Source organism: Cydia pomonella, chromosome 2 (assembly GCF_033807575.1).
Source record: "Cydia pomonella isolate Wapato2018A chromosome 2, ilCydPomo1, whole genome shotgun sequence".
Lineage (NCBI taxonomy): Eukaryota > Metazoa > Arthropoda > Insecta > Lepidoptera > Tortricidae > Cydia > Cydia pomonella.
This window is the reverse complement of record NC_084704.1, coordinates 12,798,436-12,810,523: the sequence shown is the minus strand read 5'-3', so window position 1 is coordinate 12,810,523 and position 12,088 is coordinate 12,798,436. Positions and strand designations below refer to the sequence as shown.

At 35.1% G+C, this 12,088-nt stretch overlaps 1 protein-coding gene across 2 annotated transcripts in view; it reads left to right on the top strand.

The window, feature by feature from the left end:
• The window catches only part of LOC133534414 (mucin-2), a 76,596-nt gene that overhangs the window by 49,634 nt on the left and 14,874 nt on the right, over window positions 1-12,088 (top strand). The window lies entirely within an intron of this gene.

Below are 12,088 nucleotides of genomic sequence, written 5' to 3'. Positions count from 1 at the left end.
CTAGCCGATATCAAAATATGGGCCATTTTGAAATGCGGCGGTTCAACGATTAAGGTATGTTGGGATAATACCGGATGTGGGTGTAATACCGGATGTGGGTGTAATACCGGATGTGGGTGAAGAACGTAGCAAATTAATTTCTCCCTAATTTGGCTTTATTTTTTAATGTTGGCAACATTGTGTAAGACGCCATTTCATTGCCTCGACTGCCCCCGCGCCGCTCAGGGATCTCGGGCTTGTGCTATGCGCAATCACATAGAGCAAGGTAAATTTCTCCGATCTTCGCCCTGTAATTTATTTTGTGTATTGTGATGAAATTGTGTTAATGTATATTCAATTCAATTCAAATATACTTTATTCATGTAGGCCTAGCAACAAGCACTTATGAATAGTAAGACAGTATTACATATAATTATCTTAATCTAATTATCAGAGCAATTTATTGATATTGTAAATATTATTCCATATATAATACAAATGAATATAATTCATAGATCAAATTTAATACTAAAACTTTCACAAAATATAGTCATACAAAAAAAAATGTATAAAAAATACTAGTCTAGATTGTTTCTAGAATAAATTCTATTTCGTTATTATAATTTCGTTTCAGATGTTTATTTATAAAACAATCCAATCAAAAACAGACCTCAGATTGCTGTAGACCGATATCCGATTTTGACCCTTCCAGGTAAAGATCGGAAAGAAACAATACGATCTTTACCCATTTAAAAACAGCAGTGATTTTCAAACTTTCAATTTACCTACGCCTACTTAATTATCACATTTATTGTTTTCTTGATCACACTTTCGGACCGTTATTATTATCCAGTACCAACGCGACGGTAAATCAAAAGGAAAACATTTTGGCAGTCTATTTTGTATGTATATGTATGTACACCTACTTACTGACAATGTAATTTTTTTAATATCCGCTACCCAAAGGTTGCCTGGAGATTTCTTTTTAGCGATTAGACCGCATGTTGTTTACCTGTGCTTATGTTTCTGTTTTCTTTTGTATTGTTTTCTTTTATTGAGGTATGTAATAAAGAATATTTGTATTGTATAGGGATGATTATGCATGTTGAATTTTATAACAAAATCTAGTAAAATAGATAGCATATAAGCAATTTTTCGCATAAAAATGAATTTTTAAATACTATATGGATTAAAAATATAGGACCTAAAAGTTTCAAAATTTAAATTTTGTTTTCAACTTTCAAAAAGGAATTAAGTAATAGTAACATACGATCAGGGGGGCGAAACTAAGAAATGTAGTTAACATTTATTAATGGGATCCGATAACATACTTTTGCGTAAAGCTGACTTTCGATTATGCAAACTACATCACCAGATATAAGATTAATAAAATTTTTACAACATTAAGAAGGTTGCATAAGGATATACCTCGTATGTCAAGAGCAAGACTTATCTTTATTCATAATGTTATATATTCCTATATATTGTATATAAACTATATATTACCGTCAAAATCGCAATTGTTAGCACATTGTTTACTTATCAAATTGCCTTATGACATAAGTATCAAAGTTTGAGAGCCACAATTTTACCAAATTTTTGTATCAGGGTTAAGATCGGATACAAAAATACGAAAAATAGAACATTCGATGACAACTTTTAAGTTTGTATTGTTGGCTGCAATTTATATACGTAGGAGAAGGCTAAACACCGGACCTATTTCTTTGTGATACCTTATTTTCTTTCCATTAAAAGCAACTTTTATTCCGATGTTACCCCTTGATGGCAAAACACTCGTTACCCTAAAAAGAGTATGTCTCATCTTTACACATGTACAAAACTAAAACCTTTATATATTGACGAATACCAAAATTCAGGCCGAATCTACGGTTATTAATGTTATTATTTAACGATTTGCTCCGTACTTTAAGAATCTGACACGATCTAGAAAAAAAAATTCGCGAGTTCTCTCAATTGGTTCCAAAATTGTCCGGCATTACCCAACATACCTTACCCAGATTGTCATTGCGATACGTTCTTCAATAAGACGGCACAAGTTTAGCCCCATCGTATTACTACTACTATTTAGATTGTAGGTTAACCATGCCTACTTACAAAATTTCACAACACACCATGATCACACCCAACTTATTGTCACGGATAGGTACGACGACCGAAGCAAGGACATCATCTTTTGTGCAGTCTTTATTTAAATAGTAATTAATAGATACAGTATAATATAATAATTAAAAACAATATTATGTGATAACATCAAAAACAACCTGCGTCGGGCAGGATGAATTCCGGCCGGCTCGCCGGCAATGTCAACGGAACGGCGCGCAATGAGCGGGCGCTCGCGTCTCGCATCTGTGTGCGCGCACTCACACTTAGATAGCTCTCGCTCCCGCCCACCGCAGCGCGACAGAAACATAGCTTCAAAAATTCGAGATTTGAAAAGTTGCTCAGCTAGGAATTGCTCTTAAAACTATCGAACGCCGAGGAGATTAATCAAGATCAAAAGAAGTCAAGATCTTCCGTCTTTTGTGTCGTTTTGAGAGGCAAAAACTACTTAACGTTTACGAATTGAATCTACCGCAAACTTATACTAAATAAGATGAGAGATAAGATTTTTTATATAATTTAAGGTTTGGTTTTGTTCACTAACAAAACAAAACCTTAAATTGTGACATACTTTGAAACATTATGTGAAGTTTTTATATTTCATTTATAAATAAATTAATGTTGTATTAAAAAAATATTAAGAACCATAAATTTATTTACTTTAATGTATACTAACTTGGTACTTAGTACATACGGATGAAACAACTACCCAAAAGTATCTGTCACAGGCTAATTGTTATACATTTAAAGACATACTCATTATCTTTTTTTGGTTAAGCATAGCTAATGAGAATGGAATGAGTATCGTAGGTATATACTTTTGACGCATACCATGATACGCTTGTTTTCCCTGATATGCTAACTGTGCCTATTGAGTCAAAATTCAAAATCTATTCATGAAATGATTGCTCAGAATATCATCAGAGTTTTAAAAACATGATGATATTTTGGGCAACCCTAGCGCTAGATCATCAGACGCGTTTGTGGAGCGATCGCGAGACAAGTTGGGCGATTGTTCGCGGCTCCACTGCGTCCAACTGTAACGCACATTTGCATATACTGGCTCAAATTGAAATGAGTTATTACTATGTTTAACCATGATGAAATGGCCACAGTATGTAAAGACAATAAAATTTTCTAAAATTTTATTTTACTAGGATAATTTTCAATTAAACTGGCATGATTCCAGTGTACTTCTCGGGCCGGACCGGTCGCTTTATCACCCGACCGCCGTAGGAGGGTTATATTTATATTTTTGGATTAATTTAAACCGTTTGATTGATTATTATTTTGCGAGGTACCTAATTAAGTACCTAGGTCATACAATTTTTTTCTTTGGGGCCAACACCAAAATCTCGAAAAAACATTTTTTTCTATAGATTGGTTCTATAGTGAAAGTAGTTCAGTGTAACCTAGATATTTACCTTGCAAAATGTGGCTAAAGGACGAAAAAAGTTCCTGTTTGAGATGTCATTAGCTTCATCGCTGTCGTAATATGTAGTCACTTAAGCATAGGTAACCGCAGAATTTTATATTTTATTTTATTTTTTTCGATTTGTGCAGCATGATTCATTACTAGAGTTAACTGAAGTTTCGATCACTTCCCTTGTATTAACTTTAAACATAATTATGCTCACTAGTTCATAAATCATGATACCTGCATCAGATTAAGTGAGATAAAGTCTATTCATATTTACTTAAACATTACCATTGTATTTATTAATCTAAGGTTAAAGTACCCTCAAAATATGTGATTTGCATGGGTCAAATCGTTTTCAAGGGTGTGAGCTCATTGTTTCATCCCAAATTACACTTTGCACACCGTTACCTTCAGCTATTCATTATAACGTCATATTGTATGGAAACAACCATAATTTTGCTTTCAATGACGTAAGTCGAGAAACTAATCCGTTACAAAACTAACCTTAATACGACGTGTTAAAGTTGTTAGCCTCCATAATGGAAATGGTCACCTAACTAAGTCTGTAGGTATTCTGTTTTAGTCTGTACTTAAACATAATGAATGGTAACCGATAATCGCCGCTTACGCAAAGTAGCATCCAAGGAAAATGCACTTCAAAAATGCATAATTTTTAATACAGGCGCGCATTTTGCACACTATAACACCTCCACCATCTGCTTAGACAGTCTCCAAGTCAGAACAAATTTTAGACCACTCGTAATGTTAACGACGATCCGAAGCACCAATCACATTGCGCATATTTGCCTTCGCAAATGAAGAGAAAGCAAACCCTTCGACCTTACGACATCTCCCAGCGAAAAATCGTGAACAATCCCAACTGATACATATTTCATAGCACGAACTTTCGTCACATCTCGCGTAAACAAACTGACAAATGACGTGATAATTATTGGTTATGATCGTAGGTTAGTGGTGATGGGTTGACGTCTGGTTGTTACGTAAGGCATAGGTAATTATTTTAAATATTAAAGAGGTGCTATTATTAAATCATATAGTGAGATCTTGAAGGCCAGTGTTAAGCAGTCCTAAATAGTGTAGAAATCAGTTCAAACTTTCCGTGCATGTATGTATATAATTTCGGTTATACAGTAGGTTACCGTTGTAAGAGTATCCATAATTTAACTAATTTATCTTATTTAATTTACTTATGATCAAATTTAATGTGGTAACATAGGTAGGAACTTGCGACAATAAAACTACTGTACAGTTTTCGATCTTCCTTGTACAAGTACCTAACTAAAAGTTATTAGTTGAATAAATTAATTGAAAAACTTTACTTGTAAGCATTGATATAACGTTATACTTTATAATTCGATTTATAAATTGATTTTAAATTCGTTTTTAAAAGCATTGATTTGCGATCTCGCGTCACGCATCGTTACCTGTTCAAAAAGCATTGCATCCTTGAGGCCGTTGCTGCCAAAGATTTATGCTACCGATGCCGGGGGCCTTTATCAAACTAGGTACCTATAGTTTGGTAAAGGCCATGGTTTACCTATAACATCCTAAAACAGAAATTAAGATATAAGTATTAAGTAAGTATTATAACACGTTTTTAACACAGATTGACTAAGTCCCGCAGTAAGCTCATGAAGGAAGGCTTGTGTATGAGTGCTTTATAAGTTTATATTGTTTAAGTATGGCATACATACCTACGGTTAAGGTGTGTGTATGGTATGTGTATTATACCTACTGAGTATTCACCTGATGATAGCAGTATATTTACATGTTCATTTTTAATGAATTCTGGAAGATTTCAATATATGTATACTTTCTAATTTACATATGTAAGCAAACTCTTAAAAGTAGATACTTATCATACCTAGTTCGCAAATAACACTGCGTTTTCTTAACAAGTAGTGAATGAGTTGGTCTAAAGATTAGCATCATTGTTTTGACTTAAAGGAATGTTTAAGCGGTTTAGAGATGACTTGCTCCTTGACCTGAAATCACATTTGGGTCAGTTTTGCCTTTAAAATTGTTTCCATTTTTTTAACTCACTTTAAGCTTAATCATGTTTTATTAGCTTACTACTATGGTATTATATTACTAAACTGGCTTGAATAAACGACAACGATCATTTCGTTATCGACATGTAAATAAAAAGGGCTTTTGAAAATACTTACCATTCTCCGTGCAATTATTTCGTATTCCTTATGATTTCATTTGGCAGAGAAGTACAGCAGAGAACCTCGAGTTTATTTTGAAATTGTCGTCTGTCCACCGATCAAACAGATCTGTATCGCCTTGCTCACGATACTAGTAATACAACCAGTACACTTACTTATTATAGGAGCGGTAATATTACACCATAATTTGAATTTATTTGATGCAAGCGTTTCAAGTAAAGAAAATATCGTGACCATATATTGTGTTTTTTTAAGCAATAAAACACGTCGTTTTTCATTTAATTCGGGTTTCATCTCTCATGATAATCGTGAAAAAGGGTAACTATTTATCGCATTTGCATGAAAATCTATCTAAGTAACTACCTATGAGAAATTAATGGTTTTGAAATATTAAGATATAGGAAAGCCTTTCTTACTATATCCGCAGACTATTACCTACATTTAAATATTACGGCTGTAATATTTTAACTGTGTCGGTCGCCCAACGAGTTGACCGACGGTTCGAGTCATAATAAGCGCCTACACTGCACACCCGCTAATTGCACTGCTCGTAATATTTGCCATTGCGCACAGAAAGACTTAACTGGCGACAAATTGTTATTGAGATACAACCTATTTTGTAACAATGAATATTGGATTTGAGATCTAGCTTATGTCCGAGTCTGAGATTAATGCCTTAGATATAATGTAATTTCAATGTAAGTACCTTGCAACTTAGTATATTGATAGGTCTTTATTGACTTTACAACTTTTTCTAACTTTGAATTTGAATTAAAGAGGAAACTCAACTTCCCAGTCACCGTCAAATCACCATCACCACGATGAGATAAGTGTTTATTTTTATTTAAATCTTGAACTCGATATACGTAAGGATTATTATTTAAATTCTTAGACTTTCATAAGTTGGTACATACTTTTACGCACCAGTCCTACCAATTACACAACCGGCGTACATGCGATGTAACCTCGCAAAGCTTGCGGGAGCCGTCTAATGTAATTAAAACGTAGCTTTCGTTCCCGCCCGATACTCCCATCGGTTGCCCTAGCGCGAACGAGTTTGTTTCTCAAACAAGCCAGAGTAATGAGACCTCACAATTAATATCAATTATACTTTATCGGAAAGCGCACTTATATTGGTTAATGTGATCCTTTCAGTCGCTAAGAAACTCAAAAGAACAGCTTCGGGCTATGCTGGCGTCGCACGATCCCATCGCGGCCGATAACAGCTCTCACTCACGCGCAGAATTATCGTCAATCTACCGCAGCTTTGACTACTTAGATATATGCTGTCTACGCTACAGTTTACACGTAGTCACAACCCAGGTACGGATTGCACTTGGAAACCAACTGCACTCGAGAGCACCCATTTCAGGAGTAAATTGGTAATTTACATATAAACTAATAGAGGTGTCTTATGACTAAGCTCTTCGCTGCCAGCAGTCCCCAGTGGCCCAGTAGAGTGCCTCAAGCAGTGGGTTTACTTGTTTCAATACATTCATTACGTGAAATTGAAAGTTTTGGTTATTAAAACTTGACGCCTTTTTGTTTCCCTCAAGAAACCTCAGATTATACTCATGTTTTGGATTTTTATCTAACTTTAATGCAGTTGGCGCCATATTTTATATGGCATTGATACCATTTAATTCCTTTTAGGGTTCCGTAGTCAACTAGAAACCCTTATAGTTTCGCCATGTCCGTCTGTCTGTCTGTCTGTCTGTCTGTCCGAGGCTTTGCTCCATGGTCGTTAGTGCTAGAAAGCTGACATTTGGCATGGATATATAAATCAATAAAGCCGACAAAGTCGTATAATAAAATCTAAAAATTTAATTTTTTTTTAGGGTACCTCCCCTACACGTAAAGTGGGGGTGAAAATTTTTTTTCACTTCAACCCTAGAGTGTGGGGTATCGTTGGAAACTAATAGGGGTCTTCAACAAACATTTTTCGATAAAGTGAATATATTCGGATATAATCGCTCCGAAAAAAAAAATGTGTCCCCCCCTCTAACTTTTGAACCATAGGTCCAAAAAATATGAAAAAAGTCGTGGAAGTAGAGCTTAAGAAAGACATTAAATGAAAACTATAGCGGACATGATCAGTTCAGCTGTTTTTGAGTTATCGCAAAAAGTTTCCCCTTCATAGTAAAAAGACGTACACCCACAGTTCATCCCTTGGTTAACAATCTACCATACTTTAAGCTCCAGTTTAGCTTATTGTGACAGAAGAGTAACTACGGAACCCTACTCTGAGCATGGCCCGACATGCTCTTGGCCGGTTTTTTATATTATTAACTGTGGCGCTGTTGTCCATTTGACATAAGAGCAATGTGAGAATCGTATTCTGACAAATATTGCTTAAAAGTGTAATGTTTTAGCTACACTATTTTATATATTTTGAAGCTATCTAACTGAATAGGCAGTTCATTCGTACATAAATTCTAGGTAAATTTACGTACTCCAAGTCTATACAGTTTTGAACCACTTTAAGAACCCATGCCTGAAACAGCCTCTTAACAATAATTAACATCGTGTTATAAAACAATGGATATTAAAATGATACACTCTTAAACAATCTTACACAACCAGGAAATGGACTAAACGTTGAACTTTCACTGTTTATAGACACTAAAATCACACAAATATGTAATTTAAAATTGCGCACATTGTTACCAAATTACATGAAGTCGACGATACTGATCGGATTTGCATAATAACTAGCTACAAGGTATTATAGTCGAGTAAAGTGAATAGATGTCAATTAAAATGCTAGACAAATTCACATGTCTGTATAATACACATTTAACTATTGTTCAAATAAAGATAAAGAATGGAAATTATAATATACCTACCTATAATAAAATGTAGATTATACTGGTTATGGAGTTTCTGTAGATATTAAAAATGTATCCAAATAAATAATAAAGCTTACATTGTCATAGCATTTAAATTGAATAAGCGAGATGTTTTGAATTCAAGTTGAGAGACATATTAAGGTAGCAAAGTAATAATTGCATACAAAACTTTAAAAAAAAGGAATTTCGTTTGAAGCGGATGTCACACACAAGACACGCTAAAGTAATTTTGTTGCAGAATTTTTGTGTTTCAAATTTCGATATTCTTATAATTTTTGAAAACAAAACTAATGCTAAGAGATATTGTTAATACGAACTAATAGGTTAATTATAATTAGACAAACTTTCACTAAGATGAATGTTAACGGTTTTATTTTTATCTTTCATATAGCATGGTGTGGTCTGGTGTAGCGGGTGTCCATAGACGACGATAATAGCTTACCATCAGGCGATTCGTCTGCTCGTTTGCCTTCTATATCATAAAAAAAGCATACCTACAACAATATTCACAAAATGTTTTATTATCATAACGCGCAATACATAATGACCCATATAAAACACTCATTAATATACTCGATATTATCTAGAGTAAGTCCTCTATTATTTATCCATATTATGTCACGGAAACAGTATGAAGTAAGAAAGTCTCGGCCCCGGCCCAATCACCCTCGATCTCCCGATCTCGATCGCCTCGTGACAGTCGAAAGCGGCTAGCATGGGAAGCGCCGGGTTTTGCAAGCGATGAGCCGAGGAAGTCTCCTGCCCGTGCTGCGGTCTGACTCACTAAACGCTGCATAGGCGGACTATTCTGCCAAACGAAATACAATACCTACTAAAAAGTATTATATTTCTTTAGATCCTACAGGATAGCCCAAAAACATGTTAACAATTTTTTTTACTATTATTGATCATGGACATTTTAAAGAACGTGCGTTTGCGTACTAAAGCTGAAGGAGATTATTTTGAAGATAATTTGATTTGTTCTAGTTAAATGATAGTAGTTTTAATTTTTCAAAACACTTTTCATGCGTCTGGGTTAGCCTTGTTTAAACTGTACCAAATTTCAAATCGATAACGTAAGCTGCAGTTCTCAAGATATTTAGCGATATACCCGACAGACAGACAGATAAAGTCTCACCATAACGGTATCACCATCTCTCACTGTAGAAAACGTTCCATGCACCTACTTAAGACGGACCTGTGCTTCCGATTAACATATAACCAGTAGCCATGCAGATCACGAAATACAGACCACACGCCATCCCGAGTTATGCTTGGATAACCGCTCGTTTTACGAACAACCGATCGCCAACTACCAATTGATTTGCGACCTGAGCCAGCACGATTGTTATATAACTGCCATAAAAGTAGGAAGATGAGCTGGTAATTTTCTGTTCTAGAAAATACGATAGGTTAAAAATAGTTCTCATGGTTACCTATTCAGACATGTAACAATCATCCGTCAGGAATGGCAATAGTATTATGACGACCGGTTTGGCCTAGTGGGTAGTGACCCTGCCTACGAAGCTGATGGTCCCGGGTTCAAATCCTGGTAAGGGCATGTATTTGTGTGATGAGCATGGATATTTGTTCCTGAGTCATGGGTGTTTTCTATGTATCTAAGTATTTATAGATATTTATATATTATATATATCGTTGTCTAAGTACCCTCAACACGAGCCTTATTGAGCTTACTGTGGGACTTAGTCAATTTGTGTAACAATGTCCTATAATATTGATTTATTATTTATTAATAGTAGTTAGTATTTTTTAATAGGCTGTGTCGTAACCAATGAAATTTTAGAAACAGTTTTGAAGTACCATAAATATGTGATATAACTATTTCACTATCGCTTGTCCTATTGTCTACAGCCGCTTCCTATAATAATATTGTCGTGAAAGAGAAAGCTATATATATTGTTAGTGAATGTTAATAGTCGTTCGATTTAAAGGTAAAATATGTCTTCATATTTATTCAACAAGTGTATATTTACGATGTAAGATATTCCAAGCAGGAACGGGCCGAGTTCGAATGTCAAAGGGAAAGCTCGGATATGCGAGATATTAATTGTACGGAGACAGGGAAGCCGTCGCACGACTTCCGTGCGGCGCGGCAGCGCGCGCGCAGCCTTTTCTATATGGGGTGATAAGTTGACAGTTGCGAAAATCCCATTGCCTGTTTACAGTCATGGGGTAAATATGTTGTAATATAATTTGTATCTAAAGCTTCTTTCTGTGCTCTAGGTGCTAGTTTAGGGCGATATTTAATTTTAAACTTTGCAAGTACGCCGCGGAGTGAAAAAAATTGAGAGCCCCGGTGTAGATAGTAAATTTTAAGATATAAACCAATATATTCTGCAATAAAAGTTGTAATAAGGCGTACCTAATATTTGGTATTTAAGTACCTACAGCGTGCCTAAACATTTATAACAACACAGCTAACTGATATGATTCCAATATTTTAAATTTAAATTTCTAAATATTATACGACACAAATTGACTAAGTCCCACAGTAAGCTCAACAAGGCTTGTGTTGTCAGTACTTAGACAACGATATATATAATATATAAATATTTATAAATACTTAAATACATAGAAAACACCCATGACTCAGGAACAAATATCTATGCTCATCACACAAATAAATGCCCTTACCAGGATTTGAACCCGGGACCATCGGCTTCATAGGCAGGATTACTACCCACTAGGCCAGACAGGTCATCGGTTTTCGATGTCCGTGTACGTTCGAATTGGTCTGTTAGTGATATAATGATAAACAGGTAGCTATACTTTTACGATATTGATAGGTAATAACTATTACCTGTACTAAGTTACCCAAAATGCGGTTTGATTTTAGAATAAATAAATAAATAAATAAATAAATATTATAGGGACATTCTTATACAAATCGACTAAGTCCCACGGTAAACCAAGAAGGCTTGTGTTGACAAGGCTTATCAGACAACGATATATATAATATACAAAAACTGAAATCTGTGGTGAACAAATGTCTGTGATCATTACACAAATAAACGCCCTTACCGGGATTCGAACCCAGGACCATCGGCTTCATAGGCAGGAGGCAGGGTAATAGGGACTACCCACTAGGCGAGACTGGTCGTCTGATGAGAATGGTGAATCACCACATCAATTGTATTCAAAAGAATAATAAAATATCAAATAACTTAATCATACTGTATACTTGCACTACATGCATGTTCAAACCCAGATGAGACATAACTCGCCTGTCGTGCGAAGCCGTGCTGTGCAAATCGAATTGTCTCCGAACTAGATTTATTAACAACAAGGGTCATAAATAAAAATCAGAAAGTATGCCTCAAATGTTAAAAGGTCACATTATTCATATTAATATAGTGTTCAAAAACACGACTTCCTCTACTCTACATTGCTGCATTTAATACCCTTGCTCAGATCGTAACATTCAACTTAGTTTGTAAATGGTAAGTTCGGATGTCAAATGCAGCTCCATTATTATTGTTGCCACATTACTGCGACAGAGTCGATGT